Source organism: Gavialis gangeticus, unplaced genomic scaffold (genome assembly GCF_001723915.1).
Source record: "Gavialis gangeticus isolate Ggan-Ray unplaced genomic scaffold, GavGan_comp1, whole genome shotgun sequence".
NCBI lineage: Eukaryota > Metazoa > Chordata > Crocodylia > Gavialidae > Gavialis > Gavialis gangeticus.
In genome coordinates, this window is record NW_017729029.1 from 31,041,066 (window position 1) to 31,059,822 (window position 18,757).

Here is an 18,757-nt window from a genome sequence, read left to right on the forward strand (position 1 = left end):
GAAGCCGCCTTTTGTATTGATGTTTTTGGAGTGTGTAGTTGTGTGTTGATTTTTTTTTTTTAAGGGGTTTTTTTTAGCAGTGTTTACTAATGGATGCAGTTAAGCAGCTTCCCCTGTTAAGTATTCTAAATGATTAACCACATTCTGCAGCAGTTCCATTAGACATTAATTATAGGCGTACTAATATTATATTGAATTCCCCTTGTGAACTAACAGCTTACAAAGGTAAAAGTGAGGCTTATAAATATTCTTATCTGTTTCTGTCAGTAGAACTGTGTTGCCATAGCTCAAGGACCTACACTTGTTTACATCTATTGTAAGATTGAAACCTAGGAATAGGAAGCAGTTCTGTGAACAGAAACTCTCTTTATTGGATTAAAGCATTGGTTTCCAAGGGTTTAAATGGCTGATGTCCAACTGTTTTTCTAACTTGGACTGGTTTACGTCAGAAGTTTTGTATGTATTCCATTAAAATTTTTGTAAGAGTCTAGAACATCCCAGTAGGGCTGTACTGCATTACTGATCTAACATATAAAGGCAGATCTAATTGCAAAGTGTAATTAAGTTTTACCTTAATACTTCACAGAATTGATGTCAAACTATAATGCAGGATCGAGTGTTTGTATGAATGACTTGACTTCACAGGTTTTTCTCCTTTTGAAGCACATTTGTAAGAGTGTAGTCCAATTTTTAAAACCTTAATATTAAAATATTGCAGCTCAGCTTAGATCCAGGGATCTCAAACACTAATCGTATTCTTCCAGCAGCCTGTTCTCAGTCTGTTTATGCTACAAGTTGTACTTTTTTATATTCCCTTTTTCCCCCACTCCCAAACCAGCTTCATTTTTTCTTTTTTTGGTTTAGCATCCTCCCTTGCCTATATCTCCCATTGTAGAAACCCCAAGGGAGTGAAAAGCCTCATTCTTTGCCCAGTATCATTAGTCTTCAGCATAGAGTTGTTTAGCATAAAAGTTCTCCTTAGTGGTCATAGCTGTAGCCCTCAGGCTTTCCGCTTCCCTTTGCTTTCTTATGTGAAATAGGAGGTCAAGATCTGGTAGAAGAAGAAGAAACTTGAATGTGCACTAGAGGGAAAGGGCTTGAGCAGCATGCTCTTCTGGTAATTAACCTAACTCCCAAAGATATGTACCTAGAAACTTGCTGGTTATACAGGGTTTAAGCATAATTTACAAATTATTGTGTGTTAATTTTTGTTAATATAACAGACTGTAGAAAGAATCTTCTGAAGATCTATTTAAAAAAACCAAAAAAGATTGGCATGTAGGAAAGTAGTGCCTCTGAGTACCTTATCCTTTCTAGTAATGTCCTAGATTCAAGGGGAGTTGCAGCTCATGGTGGTGTTCTTTCAGAAGTGAATTATTCACCAAAACAGTCAGTTTTCTTTTTATTATTTTCAACCTCACCCAGGTGTTCGGTAGGCTCAGGAAGATTTGCTTTTGTCCACTGCAGTTTTGAAATGGGAAAATATAATGGTATGTTTATTGAGACAGAGTTGTGTTGTATTATGTTTGTTTTGGCTGTAACCTCTTTTTAGTTTTTTTCATAGCATACAATAATATACTGCAGGAAATGCTGAATTAACAATGACCTTCAGGAAACAAAGAATGTAACATCAGAACCAGGACACAGCTTGCTTTATGTAAAAAAAAAAAATTAATAAATAAACAATTTGAAAGAGGATAATGCATTAAGTCAGGCCTATGGCAGGCTTTTCTTTGATCTTTCTCCAAAGCTGACTGCACAATATACGTAGCATTCATCTTTAAGGAAGGAGGAAAATAGTTTTTGCTATAGCAAGATACAAGGATGATTTCTTTTTTTAAATTAATCACTCCATACACATTTTAGAAAAAAAAACATCATATCTGCTAAATAAAAGCTTTTCTTCTCAGTGGAAAAGTATACTTCGTAATTCTGTGGCACATTTTCCCAGTCCTTTTATGTGATTTTTAAATAAAACTGAAGGCAATCTGTAAATGTAAGAGTGTATCTGGTGCTGAAAATCAAGATGTCAGATAAAGAGGCATTCTATTTTTTTCTTTAAAAAATAGGATTGGAGAACATTATATCAAAGCAGTATATTCCTCTTGTAGCAACAGATGCAGCAACCCTGAAGCCTATTTTCTTTCTTGTTACATTAGTGTTTAATTAAAGAAAACAACTAGTTGGAGGCAGTTACTTTCTGTGAAATGTAATGAAGATTTATTCTGGAAGTGACCTTCACTGTATTAGCTGAAACCGTAATCAGTAGAATTAATAGAATAATCAAATTATATACAAACTCATAAATCATCATGAATATGCTGTCAAAAGTTCAGCTATTAATGTGTCCTATTGTTTTGCAGCTGTATTAAAAATTACAACTGCTGATTCCTGCCTTGATAGAAAGTGAAATGGCATTTAAAGGCTATGTATGATAGGGGGCTACCAGGCCAAAAATTTTCACAACTGTTAATTTAGCTGTACTATGATTTGATGTCACCAGGGCAAAGTTGAAGTTGAGTACAGTGTTGGTGCTATCTTTCAGCAAAACTTGAATTATTGGTGGAGGCAGTAGCCAGTTAATTAGAGTAATATCAGTTTAAGCGTCTGTCGTTTTGGGTTAATGGTATCAAAGAGTTATCTTGTATTTCAAGTATAGCCCAAATCATCCTGAATAGTTTATTGTATGAAAGTAATGTTGGTATGCTGATTTTACTTGACTTTGTCATAAATTATTGAGATACCATTTAGTTTAAATATTTCAACTTTTATATTTAAATAATATTGGCTGCTGCTTCCAAATCATATAATTTTTCATGCTAGGCTATTTTAATAGGTATTCCATTCTAACTGTTTAATATGATACATTCAGAATTCCTCATTATTTTTTGTAAGATAAAAATCATTGCTTTCCACCTTATTATCAAGACAGGTCATGTTTTTGTCCAATGGTTAGAAGGCTATTCTTGTGAATAAGAGTCATTCATGGTTTTGTGCAGTCAAGCAGCACAGTTCTGACAAAGCATGTTTAAAAATGTAAGGTGCATTTATCAAAAAACACTTTATTCCTTGGGTATGGTAGAAGTCAAAGAAAAAATAATTTATGCAATTTTGTAACAAAAGGAACTTAAATTAATTTAGTGTATCTTATGTCTAACCTGAAACTACGAAAGAAACATTTGTGAGTTTCAGTCTGGAAGGTCTGAAAGTAAAAAAGCAACATGAATACCACAGTTTTGCAACTTTATAGATAGGTAAAACTTGTGACTATTAACTCAGTGACCTAAAGCCTTACAGTTCTATTACTTCAGGCAGTGTTTGTACACTAGATCAGCTTTCTTTCAGTAGAATGGAAACAGTGAGCTACATTTTCTCCATACAAGAGAGGGAGTGAAAAGATTTGGTTCCCTAGAAGAGATAGCTTGTCTCATACTTGTGCCCAGTAGAACGTGATGTCACTGATATCTGCGTAATCTCACCTGTCTATTCCAATTTAAACCTAGCTTTTACTGGGGTATTGCTTTCTCTGCTTATAAACTGCATGCACATAAAGCAAAAACTTGTGATTATAATCTGGTCACACTAATGTGGTCACGCAGTCTATACTGTGCAATTTCAGAGTGACAAAACAGGACTTATATTCAACTTGGCAGAATACAAGGTTATCAAAATCACCTAAAGTCAACGCATTTGGCTAGGGAAGATGGGATATAGCTTCCTAATAATTGCCTCTTTTTATCACTTACTTTTTCATAGAGCTGGTCATTCCTCTAAAAGCTGCTGCTTTAGATAGACTCTGTGCAGAAGATAGTCACCCTTTCTTACCAAGCCAGAACACCTTTCCGGTTATCTGGAAAGAACAAACAGGGGTACTTCTGAGCTTTAGTCCCAGTTTAAAAGTCACCCCAGTTTGTCATCCCAGGACAGTGCTCTGCCATAGGAAAGATTAGTTTTCATGATACTATTAATTCATTTTAATAAAAATAGTTACAACAAATTTGATATTTGGGATTTAATATGATGCAGTTTGTGCTGTAGGATGTTCTATATTAAAGTAAATGTACTTCTGGTAGTGTCTGCTTTATATAGAGTTGTGAGTCATAAAAAACTCCCTTTGAATTAAAGGCTAGGCATTTTATCTGACTGTCTGAGAAAAATTATCTGTATGTCTAACCAGAAAACATAGTGATGTTGCATCTGAGTGTGAGGGGGACTAGAGGACTGCAAAGGGAAATTGGAAGCACAAAAAGAATATGGTGTGTTTAAGTTACAGATCTGACTCTTTGCTTTCCAGCTTTACCACATCTATGCATTTGTGTAATTTTGAGCAAACTGCTTAATGTTTCTATACTTTAAAAGCGTTCTTTTAACTTTCCTTTAACCTTTTCTATCTTGTCTCTTTAGACTACAAACTTCTGGCACTCTCTCTCCTATTTGTTTTTGTATAACATTGAGTACATCAGGGTTCCAACTCATCTTGGGTAATTTAAGGGCCAAACAGTAGCCATGCCTTAGTCAGACTCCATCTGTCCATAGAATTCAGTCAGAGCATAACAATGCTGTAATTCTATTTTATGTTATTGCTGTATCTAAAAAAAAATGTTGTCCTCTTCCTCTGAGCAGTGCCCCAGCCAGCGTGGTCAGCATCTACATGTGTGTTGCTGTGCATTAAAAAACTCCATCCCAGGATTGTACTTACTTGTATTTACAAATACTAACCTATGGTGGAGTTTGTTAGTTTACTGTGACCTAATAGAGCCACCCATGTAGATGCTGAGCTCTTCAGTAAATGTCTCATGTAGATGCACCCACTATTTCCTTTTACCCAGCCACAGGACTCAGAAGGGATAAAGGATTTCAGTTCACATTGGGTTGGTTTGCAAGTGCCCAGAGGGGCGGTATTTTAGTTTGGAGCGGATGCTTACTTTCTTTGTTTCTGTTTAACTGGATGACTGAGGTCAACTGTAAGGGGAGGTGGAGATCACATTGCTGGCACCTTAAATCACCCTGTGGGATTAACCCCTTGTTAGCGAGGGGGTCATACACAGAATGAGGGGGATGGGGGGTAGGATTTAACCGTTTCAAGGCTGGGGAATGAAGGGGGCTCAGAGCCCCAACCATGTAGTCTAATTCCCAGCTGTGCCACTGCTACCAAGGAGCTAAGGATGGGCTAAGTGGGCCTAAGGCTCAAGGTAGTAGCTAGAGCACATAGGCCCTGGTTAAGAGGGTCAGGGACTGCCTGGACAAGTACAAAATGAGTTAAAGCCAAGTGACCCAAAGGAAACCCCCATTCTAAGGGTTAGGATGCCTCCTGTATAGTTGGTTCCATCAAGGCATGGCAGGTGAGATATAGGGTGGTGTTTCAGAAGAGCTAGAGCGAGGGGGGCAGGTTAGCCGGCCCCTTGGGGTTATAGTCGCCCAGCAGGGCTTGGCCTGCCACAGAATCCCAGCGCAAGTGCTCACACATACAAGATTGAAATCTTTTGACTAGTTGCGTCATGCATCAGAGTTGCACATGCATTCTCTAGCTCCTGAAACAGACTCTGTTGGCACTGAAGCCACTGGTATCAAAGTCTAGGACTTAAGAGGCTGCTTTTGGTGTTATTCATAGGTTCATAGATTCATAGATGCTAGGGTCAAAAGGGACCTCAACAAATCATTGAGTCTGACACCCTGCCTAGGCAGGAAAGAGTGCTGGGGTCAGATGACCCCAGCCAGATGCCTATCCAGCCTTCTCTTAAAGACCCCACGGTAGGGGAGAGCACCACCGCCCTTGGAAGCCCATTCCAAATTTTGGTCACCCTTACCGTGAATAAGATTTTCCTGATATCTAGCCTAAATCTGCTCTCTGTCCGTTTGTGACCATTGTTCCTTGTTACCCCAGGAGGTGCCCTGGTGAACAGAGCATTTCCGATCCCTTGCTGCATCCCCCTAATGAATTTGTAGGCAGCCACAAGATCACCTCTCAGCCTTCTCTTACAGAGGCTGAAGAGGTTCTGGTCCTTCAGTCTCTCCTCATGGGGCTTGTCTTGTAAGCCCCTAACCATAAGAGTGGCCCTCCTCTGTACCCTCTGGAGTCTATCAACATCCTTCTTGAAGTACGGCACCCAAAACTGGACACAGTACTCTAACTGCAGTCTGACCAATGCTGCACAGAGGGGAAGCATCACCTCCTGGGATCTATTTGTCATGCATCTGCTGATGCATGATAAAATGAGGTTAGCTTTGCTGATGATTTTGTCACACTGACGACTCATGTTCATTTTGGAGTCCGCTATGACTCCAAGATCCCTTTCTGGTTCTGTACTGCTGAGAGGGTTGCTTCCCAGCCAGTAGGTGTGCTGGATATTTTTTGTGCCCTAGGTGGAGCACTCTGCACTTGTCCTTGTTGTACTACATCGTATTGTGTACTGCCCACTTTTCTAACCTGTCCAGGTCTGCCTGCAATCGTTCCCTACCCTCAGGAATGTGCACTTTACCCTGCAATTTAGTATTGTCCACAAACTTGGACAGAGTACACTTCACACTCACATCCAAGTCACTGATGAGGATATTGAAGAGTACAGGTCCAAGGACTGAACCCTGCGGGACCCCACTACTCGCATCCTTCCAGGTCGACACCGACCCGTCTACTACCACTCTCTGGGTGCGACTTCTAAGCCAATTTGCCACCCACTGGACTATATTCAGTGCCTTTCCATAAGTAAACACAAAACCTTTGGAGGAGAGAAATCACCAAGTCACGTGCTGAATCCAGGGCTGGTGAAAAGGAGCTGTCTTGCATTTTGGGAGCAGCTGGGCATATCTTGACATTGCTTGACACATGTATCATTGGAGGATCATTGGAAATTACATCTCTTTGAAGATACAAACATTAGCACTGTCACAGAGCCAAATACAATATGACCAGGTACCATTTCTAGGGCAACTGGATTCTGCCACTCCATTGCTGATCATATCTTTTCACCAACCTTGATTAGGGAACCCTCTTTCTTTGAAGGCCTTTGAGACCCTGAACAGACCAGGTAATTATCTGTGTAGGACCCCACTTCAGTTATGCTGGGATTGAAGTTGGTCAGACCATCTTACAGAATGCCGACATGGTCCTGGTGGGATCATTATCTCCTTCCTTGAATACTGCTTCAAATAGATCCCTGTTCTGTTCTAGGGTAAGAAGATACAGCACCTTATTGGCACCATCAGCCAGATAATCACCTTTAGGCAAGGAAAAATATTAGGAGTTCCTGGATTTGGGACCAGAGGAGCAATATAATTTTATCCTACCTGTAAAGACCCAACTGGGCTCTCTTGAGGACTGTGGGAAATCCTCTATCATCTTTTCATGGGCAGTAGAATTCAGAGAAACTACAAGTGACTCTTAGTCAGTAAAAGTCCACTTGCCAAAAGTGCAGTGCCACAGATAATAAATAACCTAAAATCAAGCTTGGCTATGATAGTGTATACTTACACAGACCTAAGGTGTATTGCCTTTTATACAGGAGCTTTCAAACACCTGTAATGAACCTTTAGAATGGATGAGGAAGCTGCAGTGAAATCAAATAATGGGAAGCTTTACACTGTAGTACTCAATCACTTGACACCAGTTGTGCACCAAAGAACAGTGGCCTAGATGATCTTTCCAAAGACCCATACATAAAAGGGACCCTCTGATTAGAAACTTTTCAGTTCCTGGATGGATGAAGGGTGAGGAACATCTGCATTAATTCTCTGATTTTGGACCCAAAATATAGGTCCTGGCAGCTGGAGATAGTAGAGGTGAAGGAGCAATGGGTATGTAGGTGCTGATACTGTTGGGAGCAATGCACGTAGCTCTCCACTTGTGACCTTGGGTGGCTCAAGGCCAAGACTTGACCCTATCTACAGATGGCCATGGATTCCTGTAGTCACCAAGGGACTCTTCAAAGGGCTGCAGCTCAATTTGTACACTAGTGAACTATTTTCCTGCTTGGAAAGTCAGGCAGAGACACTGAAAGGTCACAACTAGCGATTTCCTTCCCCTTTTTTTTTTCAAAATCTGTGGGTTAGAAGATGATCCAATCTAAAACCCCTCCTTTTGTTTGAATCTGTAATCTCATGTTGGAGTGAATTTGGTCCTGATATTTGCCCTCACAGTAAGGGTGGCCAAAATTTGCAATGGGCTTCCAAGGAAGGTGGTGCTCTCCCTTACCTTGGGGATCTTTAAGAGAAGGCTGGATAAGCATCTGGCTGGGGTCATCTGACCCCAGCACTTTTTCCTGCCTAGGCAGGGGGTCAGACCCAATGATCTGTTGAGGTTCCTTCTGACCCTAGCATCTATGAATCTACTTGGTCACACATCTGCATGCAGTTGACGCTAGTTTTCACCCTAAGCTTTGGCTTAGGTTGGTGTATTCATATATAAAGACCATGTGAACATGCTAGAGGGTCTCATCATTGCACATCCTGAGGGAGCTACATTTGTGGCAAGAGGCCAGAAGTGCACCAGAAGTGCATTCTCTGCTTCTTTGGCATGCTCTGTAATATACCAGTGCCTGTATCAGAAATGGGCTGGCTTCCTGTCACACATAAAGGGTTCTTTGGTCCCAGGATGACTTGAAAATCTAGCTTTTTCAAATCCCAGAATTTGGCTATAAGATGGTTTACATGATATTAGCTGTCCTGCATAATTGTTTGATTCATAGATTCATAGATTCATAGATTAAGGGTCGGAAGGGACCTAGTAGATCTTCTAGCCCGACCCCCCGCCAGGGCGGGAGAACAACAAAAACCCCAAAAAGAGAAATGGGACTCAAACGAGTCCAGCTAGGTGGGCATCCAGCCTCTTCTTAAAGACCCCCAGGGTAGGGGCCAGCACCACTTCCCTTGGAAGTTGGTTCCAGCTCCTAGCCGCCCTAACGGTGAAGTAGTTTTTGCGGATGTCCAATCTATACCTCCTCTCCATCAACTTGTGCCCATTACTCCTTGTTATGCCAGCGGGCGCTAGGGGAAACAGCGTCTCCCCCAAACCCTTCTGGTCCCCCCTAGTGAGTCTATAGACGGTCACCAGGTCCCCCCTCAGCCTTCTCTTGTGGAGGCTGAATAGGTTCAGGTCCCGCAGTCTCTCACTGTAGGGTCTGCCCTGTTGTCCCCGGATCATGCGGGTGGCCCTCCTCTGGACCCTCTCCATGTTGTCCACATCCCTCTTGAAATGGGGCGCACAGAACTGGACACAATACTCCAGCTGTGGCCTGACCAGCGTCGCGTAGAGGGGGAGGATCACCTCCTTGGCTCTACTCGAGATGCACCTGTGGATGCACGACAAGGTCCGGTTAGCCCTGCCAACCATGACCTCGCATTGTCGGCCCATGTTCATCTTGGAGTCAATAATGACTCCAAGATCCCTTTCTGCCTCCGTGCTCTCGAGTAAGGAGTTCCCCATTGTATAAGTGTGCTGCTGGTTCCTACTGCCCAAGTGCAGCACCCTGCACTTGTCCGTGTTAAAACGCATCCTGTTCCTGTTAGCCCACCCCTGTAACCTATCCAGATCCCTCTGCAATCTCTCGCTCCCTGCTAGCGTGCTCACCTCCCCCCAGATTTTGGTGTCATCAGCGAATTTAAACAGGTTACTTTCCACCCCTTCATCCAGATCGCTGATGAAGAAATTGAACAGCGCAGGCCCCAGGACCGAGCCCTGGGGGACTCCGCTACCCACCTCGCCCCAGGTCGAATATGACCCATCCACCACCACCCTCTGAGTGCGACCCCTCAGCCAATCTGCAGTTTGCTCATCATACTTCAGTCAGTATGTCACCAATCTATAGATAAGCTGTCCTCAACATCGGGGAACTTTATGATTCCGCCTTGGCTAGGAGTCAGCAACAAATTAGCAGACTTCTTAAGATACTAAGTACTCAACCACATGTGGGCACTAGTGATGTAATTACCTTGGTCCCTATGGCCAGAATTAGGTGACAATCCTTATACTTCCTTATTGGTGAGAACATTTTGGCTGTTTGGGTTTACTGAAGGTTTCAATTTGCCATCCTTCCAGTCTATTTTCCAGCCTATCCAGACATAATATTCTGGACACGTAGTGAAATACTGCATTGTTGCACCTGATGACTTGAATGTTGGCTGCTCATGACAGGTTTAGGTAATTAATCACAAAGAGTAGAAAATGGTATACAAGAGAGATCTAGTCCTTAAAATAAAAATGATTTGTAATGTGGGTAGAACAACATGTTATTGATACAGAAGAAGTTCTAGTACTTTTTGTTTTTCACAGCATTCTGTTCTTGAAATACGTTGACCTAGTTTTCAGTGCTCCCAGGGTCCATGACACCAAATGTTGATGCAAACTCCAGGCACATTTTTCTCTCTCCTTTTTTTGGTCATCTTGCATCTTACAGATTCCATGTCCCTTAAAGATCTTTGAAAAATTACTTGCTGTTTTAGAGACCTATCTTCTCTGTTTAATGTCGACCTAGTCCTTCTAATATTCAGTTTCATCTCAAACCATTGTTGGACTGGTTAATGAACCATCTAATTCTTAGAACCATCTTTGGTTGCTTTCACTAAGCTATAAGTCTTTCCTTGCCTTTCCACAAGGTAAGGGTGGTAATGTGACTGTATCTGAAAGTCCTCCTTTATGTTGTGTCAGAATTCAACTTACCAATTGTCTTTTAAAAACTGCACACAATGCAGAGTTAAGTTTTATATGCTTTGGACCTTTCCAAACTTCCACTGTATTACCTAACAGGACTGAGTTGTTTTGGCTTCTCAGCCCATTTTGTCACAAAGAATGTAACGGGGTCAGTGCAAAATATGTGTCTAATTGGAGCTTTTAAATCTGAATGAAAGAGTTTGCTGATGCTGAGCCATAATTTTTATTCTATGTTAGAAATCTGCCAGGATCTACAGGGATCTGCACAGTGGTAATGTGAAGATCTGCAAGGCAGTAATGTGAAGTAGTCGAAAGCCTTTTGTCAAATATCCCCTTGACTTAGTGCCTAATTTAGGAGAGCAGTGCACCAAGCATTGTTTTACTAATGCAACCTAAAACTCATTCCCAAGAAGAGACTGCTTGTTAGTCACCTCCAGTGCAATCCTTCCTGCCCTAGTTTAGTAGTGATTTTTTTTGAGATTATATAGGTTAGCATAGATCCCATGACCTGCCCTGCATCACTGTTTATTGAATCCTCAGTAACCGCAGGCTTTGAGTTGCAGCGTCACAGGAATGTTTCATCGGCCATGCCTTTTATGCCATACTACAGGAGCATGAAGAGATACAGGGTGCATGTACAACACTGAGAAATTTGTCTATTCTAAAGGCTCTAATTTTTGCACACAGAAACTTCATGTGTACATACGTACTGACTACACCCTTGACAAGAATTACATTTGTTGGAGATATGTAGAGCAAGACATGCAGAGCAAGTAAATGAATCCTGGATGTTATAATCTGTGTTGTTTGGTCCAGTGATCATGTGGTCTGCAATTTTGGTCTGCTGCTAGGTCCAGTGACTTTGTAAGTATAGGTCTTAGGTAGTCTTTTGCTGGAGAGATGTTGTCCTGGCTTCCTGAGCATGTGATACAGTATATATTTCTTGAACAATGAGAAATAATTCTACATTCTGGCTTGTAGAGTACCCAGAAAATCAATTCATTTAGCTCTTTAATGTTCCTAATGAACATGGTGATGTTTTTGTCATGGCTGGACTGATGCATAATAAGTGACCTTGGAAATACAGATACCGTCTTCCTTTATCTTAAGAGTTTATATTCTCTTTATTATGAATTGAATAATGACCCCAGTTTTTAATTTTAAATAAGCTTGACCAGACTCTGCTAATCAAGGGACTGATGTTCTTTCTATTCCCTCTGCCTAATTTCCCCTTCCTATCTAGCTTACAAGTTTTGCCTCAGTCATCTGTGGCTTGAACTTCGTAAGCTCACTTGAAGTTGATAAAACACATAGACTGTGCTACTCTAATACAATAAATTAGGGACAGCTGAGTGTCCTCGGTGCATTTATTGATTGCACTGCAGTGCAAACCACTTCATTATGCATCATAAAAGGCGTATTTACCGTTGAATAATAGGAATCATAGGAGCAAACTCAGTTGTATTTCACAGGAGAAGCCTGGAGGGCAGAGGAACAATTTTCAGACATCACATTTTGAGTTCTCTTGAGAGAAAAGGATGGAGTTATGTAAGCAAAGCTTATCTGTCTTTTCCACAGTCTCCGAGTATGTAAGCATGATGTTGTGGTCAGTAGTGTTAAAGTTATCTGGTAGATTTAAAATAATTACTATGCATACTTAATTACCTTTTGAAGATTCATTAATTTTCATTCTGTCAAACCATTTGTTAAAACTGCATTGAAAGGAACTGAGGATATCTTGAAGACCCCAGGTATTTCTTTACCACATCTTTCTTAATAACGTTTCTAAAAAATTAAAGCTTTAAGACAGCAGAATAATTATCCTGTCTACTAGATATCACATAATGTGATACGGTTTCTTGATTATGACATTAAAACATTCATTTAAGAAATGTTGGAATAAGAATTATAAGAAATAAGAAATCCTTCAAGGAGGATACATGTCCAAAATGGACTCAGAACTCTGACCATTTCAATAATCGGAGTGAGCAAAATTATCTGAAACGTAAGAAGAGAAGATTGTTTCTTTTCTTTTACCCAACTTTTGCTATTGATGTAAGTAATTCTCTTGTAGAATGGGACATTTCACTCTATCAAAAAAGTAATTATTCTTTAATTTCTTCTTGGTATGGGCCACAACTTGGAACACTTAATCCTGAAATGTAAATATTTTACAGCCATTCTTTAAATGCTAATTTTCAATAAACTTTGGTTATCACTTTTGTTTACTTTAGTTCAGGAAACTGAAATTCACAGATATGGATGAGACTTCATTTTTAAAAGAATCTTCAACACATATACTGATGCTTTTGAGATAACCAGTTGCTTGGAGGTCTTTGCATTGTATTAATGCATGTCTTATTTTGGGACTTTCATGGTTTAAGAAACTCCTAAAAACATTCAAAAAGGAATGTTTGTTTTTCACATTTTCCTTGTCATTTTTACCAGATATTTGAGACATCTGTTAAAAGTGTCCATACTATATTTGTACTCTGTTTTGATGCTTCATTGAAATAATACTGAACTTGTAAAATCACAGTAATTTGCATGTTTATGTGGTGTTAGTGAGAAGTATAGGATCATAACTTTATTATAGGATTGAGCAAAATAAGAAAGTTCTTATTAAAAACAAATCTGTAAAAGTTAGTTGTGACATATGCAGAAAATTATTTTTTCTGAATAAGTGTAATTGTGTAGAGTTTCTCTAAGCTACAAACTTTGTGGTTTTAGAGCAGATAAGTTGTAATACTGCTTTCATGTTTTGGTGGCTTTCTCCCAGTTGCTGCTCATGGTAGGCATTACTTTAAAAAAGAAAACCTTTGAAAATGAATTATTTCAGAGACCAAAGTAGTAAGATCATGGACTTGTGTTCAAGACCAGTTTATTAGGTCCCTTTGAGGGAATTCCATGCTATGATCCAATAATTAAATATTCTATTACTCAAGCAGAGCCTACCAAGGTTGTTATTTAGGTAGGAAGTGTAAAGGAGTGTCTGTGTTTTGGAATAAGTGTTAATTCAGTTGAGAGACATGTAAGACTTTGTTCTTTCCAGTCTTAAATGCCCCTCAGGCTCTAGAGCAGGGGTGGGCAAAATGCAGCCCGTGGGCCAGATGTGGCCCACCAGGCCAATCTATCTGGCCCGCGGGGCTGCTAAAAAATTTTGAAAATGAATATTTATCTGCCCCTGGCTGCCTGTCATGCAGCCCTTGAAGGCTTGCCAAAACTCAGTAAGCAGACCTCCTCCTGAAATAATTGCCTGCCCCTGCTCTAGAGCTTGCTAAAGTTGGAAGAGCATATCACTACCCCTGCTAGAACTGGAAGACTGGAGACAGAAAATTGTGCAGGGATTGCTGCTCTCTAGCCCCAGAAATAGCTAAACAGACAAGAGGGCATTCAGGCTGCTTATAGATGTTTAAAAAAACCGAAACAAAACTGTGCTTTACTGGAAGCAGCAGCACGTTAGTTTGACCCAGCTCTGCAGTGTCTGTATAGATTGGATGCTTCAGCAGGGCTTTTTGGTGCTTTTATTTCATAGCTGATTCAACCAACTATTAGATGAGAGCCAAAAAAGCCCCACTAAAGTGCCCAATTTATACAGACATTGGGTGAGCTGGGTCCAATTAATGCAATGCCTCTTCTGGGCATGGGCTGGGCTTGGCGCGAGAATGCACTGAGTTTAAAGTAAAGCACCAGGTTTTTTTGGAGGTTTTTTTTAATATCTGGAAGCAGCCTTGTTGACTATCTGACCTGTTCTCCCTCCTTACTCCCATGGGAAGGAATGTCAGGAGCAGAGCTCTGTGGGATGCTGGAAGACTGGGCAAACTTCTGTTGTACTGTTACAGCATACAGACATAACTGGAACCGTTTACAAGTGAAACCTTTCCGGTTAGTTGCTGTTTTATGAATGGTTATTTTTGGAGTGCTTTTGCAATTTTTGAAGCGCTTCATAGGACATGCATGTCTGTTTGCTTACCCTTTGAAGTGCTTCAAATGTTATCAGGGCCTGATATGCATTGCTCTTGTTTCATTTGCTTGAAAAGTCAAAACCTTGAGATTGGAGAGTGGGAGGTAATGTAAGGAAGAAATACAATATAGGAGATAAAGAACAAGACAAACTTTCTTATACTTTCTCACAGAACACTTTTTATATTGGATTTTTACCCGGAGGAAGGTCTCTCTTTCTCCTGTCACATATCAAAGTATGCCTGTCTTGGACTGTAGCTGCTCCTAGTGATATATGAAGTGACCCTTTCTATATAATTTTGTAAAGCTGGATCTTCTGAATGAAAGGTAGTGAGTTAAATGTAAGATTTTTATTATAACTCTCACAGCTGAGACTGTTCTACTATAATAGAATTTAGTGGTATCTATTATAGTACATTAATATAAACTGGAAATGAAATGAGGTAATAACAACACTGGTCATTCCAAAATGATGGCATTGCATACGAGTCAAATGTCATGACTTTCACGTGAAAAGAATTTCTGGGTATTCTTTTTTAAAATTTACTTTTACAAGAGAGTTTGTGGTTGTAACACTTTGTAACTCCATAATAGGATATACTATTATATTAACTTCTTGTTTCAAATTCGGTAGACTTAGTATGTATATGTGTACCAACTTTCGCATTCTTTAAATCCGGATGACCTCCATAAGCATAGAAGATCCAACATATCTTCTAGTGCAAAAGGGGACAGGATATAGAGAGTCCATAGTGTCTTCATGCTGCAAACAGATTTTTGACTGGGGCTTATTGTGTGTAATTGGTGAGAAGCATCTGGAAATGCAGTGTGTCCAAGGTATCTGATATATTTCAGTTCACACTGTCATTGTACATTATGCTAGCCATGCTGCTGTCCAGATTTATATTGTCTAGATCAGTCATTCTCAACTAGGGTGATGCAGTATCCTTTTTATGTTGCCACAAGATGCTGTAAAATATTAGCACTGTTAGGTATGCAAAAACCTACACAGGATTCACAAAAAAAGCTCACAGATTTCAAATAGGAATTCATAAAGTAAAAAATATTTTGATCTATCTTGGCTTTTGGAGTTCTTTGCAACAGAAGAATTGATTTATTTTTTATATAGTCAAAAATGAAAGAAAGGTAAGAGCTGGTATTTTTTGAAGAGCGTCTTAGAAAACATGGCTGAAAACCAGTGGTCTAGATTATTTGGGCTACATGCTAGGCAAGCGTTTTGTCTTTATTTTCATAATGGTCACTGTGTTCAAGAGTTGGGGGAACTAAAATATGGAAATATTTATGACAGCATTGTGCATTAGCAAAAACAGAATTCATTTAATCTGTTTTTTCTCATGCTGCATTTTTGGGGCTTTTTCATGTTCTGACAGCTGAAAATAGGGTTGTGATCTATACTGGAATAATTGCAGCTTGTATTTAGTATTGAACATGGCTTAAGAGATACTTAACATATCAAAAGTCATAAACTGACTTGGGCATGAGATGAACAGAATTACTACCAAATTATGATAAGGTTGAATTGATGTATTCAAGATGGTTCAGGAATTGTATGAGACCAGGGTTTTTTGTGATATCTTTTATTGAACCAACTGTACAGTTGGTAGAGATGTTTGACAAGCTTCCAGGTACAGCACATCCTTCCTTGGATTTGGGCATAAACACGTTTTGTACAGTGTTTAACTTGTTTTTTCAATTAGAAAGAAATTAGTCTTTTTACTGGCCCTTAAAACTTATATATTCAAATAATATATCAAGTACATTTTAAAAGCATAATTACATGGAAGAATACAAGGGACATTTTGTTAATATTGATCTGTTACGGAGTACAGTATTGGTTACTGCAAAAATATAAAGCAATGAAAGGGACTTTTTTGACATATAATAGAAAAGTAGTTTTTCTTTTAAAAAGGATGAGTAGATTATTGAGTGTAAAATTGACCAGACTGATTAAGCTTCTTGCTAAAGAGCAGAAAAAAATACTTCTTTTTTATGCTGAATAACTTTCTCCCCTGCATGTGATTTTTATGTCCAAAAACTTCTAGAGAAAGCCTCAGTAATACTAAGAATCCTGCTTATGATGAGAGAGAGTATGCAGCCAATTTTTTTTTCTTCTTTATGATATGTTTTCTAACTTGAAGAGGAGGGTTAGATAGTTGTTCTCCACATGTGATGCCAACTGCATTCTCTGGGCAGATGCTCAGAACTCTCATATGTTTCGAACTCAGTCTTGGTCATCCTCTCAGCCTACTTCCAGAGATGTGGGTTTTGCAGAAAATTTTGAACTGGAAAATTTTCCAGAAATTTTTCCAATGCCCTAAATAGAGTATAATCTGATTTAGCATTTTTATTTGGCTTTTATTTAGTAAACAAAACAAAAAAGTACCCCCATGTTAATTTGTTGTCCCAATAGCCACAAGTATTTGTACTGAAATATTTGATTAGGAAAAAAAATTAAATACAGCGCACATAATGTGATTTAAATGTTATATTCAAACAAATTCAAAACCTTATGTGGAAAGAAATTATTTTTATTGGAATACTTGTAAAAATGTAAAGATGATACACAGTAGCATGTGCTTCCCTTACACTGTTTGTTTAAATGTAAGAAATAAACCGAAGGCATTGAAAACTGTTGACGCTAATTTTAGCACATCCAAACAGCTGGAGGATATGCCGTGGTTGTCCACTCATCTGCTTCAGCAGAGTTTAACTCTCTTCCGCTGAGGTCACTGCAGCACCTCCAGTGTCACTGTCACTATCTGTAGAATCACTTGCACTGCTTATTAGTTCCATTTCAGAATCAGATTGAGGCACGTTCTCTTTCGCTAAAGGATGGTTTTACCTATGAGTCAATGGGCAAGGGCAACTTATCATCACACTGCATCTTCTTCACTAATTGTGCTTCTGCCTGATTCTCCAGAAGCAAGAGATTTTGAGAAATAGAAACAAGTTTAGTAGTGTGTTCATTTGTTAGTCTATTCCTCTTTTTTGTCTTGACTGAGCTGAAAGCCTTTCAGTTCTGTTCACAAGAAGCTGCTGTTGGCGGAGTGCTTAGGATCCTTAGAGCAATCCTAGACAACAGTCAGGTGTTACAATATCCCTTCCACCATGTGAGGGGAGACCTATTCTCTGCTGTCTGCCAAGCTTGCCTAATATTGCACTGGCATCCATTCATTGTTACTAATAAATTTTATGAAACAATGAATTTTTAGAAATGGAAAATTTTCCGCAGAAAAATAAAGCACTGGGAAATTTTCCACCCCACATTTCTGCCTACTTCCAGTTTGTGTCAACTCTTAGTTCTTTGCTCCCTTTGCATTGGCTTTGACCACAACTCATTTATTTTGCTGCAGCAGTGGAGTTCGTTGTATCCTTTGCCCATTTTCATACCAGTCAGGAGTTTACTGTTATCTGTTCTCTCCAAGGAATATTCTAGCCTTATTTGTGCACAAGATGAGGTTCAGGTGCCCTTCCTGATGCCAACCACAGTTAATGTCAGTACTTTGATTACCCGTTACACACTTAAAAAGCAGTGGAGATTTGTAACACTATCTGTGGTGGCTGACTATTTTCAGGAATCTTCCTAGGCCTGTCCATCTTATATAACACTCAGTGTACCATAGTGAGCAGTCCCATACTTCTGGCTGTTCACCCGTTCACCACGATGAAGTGCAGGTTGGCTTTAAAAAAGCAGATTGGATGCTGTCTTTATGGGGGAAACAGCTTTGTTGTTATTAAAGAAATGGCTGTTTTTGATATATATTTTTTTTAGTTTTCAGCAGCAAGCAAAGATGTGCTAAAACCAAATTTTTGCAAAAGAATTATGAACATAATCTGATTCCTAGCCAGATCCTGAGAGAGGCTTAACACCCTTTCCTTCTAGATTAAGTCTTTTCAGTGTGTTAGCATATTCTGGAACATCTGGTCTGCCTTTAAGGGTGCTAATAATAGTTCAGCTGCAAAGTTGTGATTACAGTTAATTTGAGAGTGATATAGCATGTAATACAGATTTCTGTGATGCTGGGGTTCAGACTTATCAGTCACCATGTTATTCTGACATATGTCAGTGCCTAATCCACTTCCTTTCTTACCACAACTCTAGGTTTACAAATAGTTATGATTCACCTAACA

At 39.5% G+C, this 18,757-nt stretch overlaps 1 protein-coding gene across 1 annotated transcript in view; it reads left to right on the forward strand.

The window, feature by feature from the left end:
• CHM (CHM, Rab escort protein 1) overlaps positions 1-18,757 on the forward strand; it is a 175,620-nt gene that overhangs the window by 114,885 nt on the left and 41,978 nt on the right. The gene's annotated exons all lie outside the window — the stretch shown is intronic.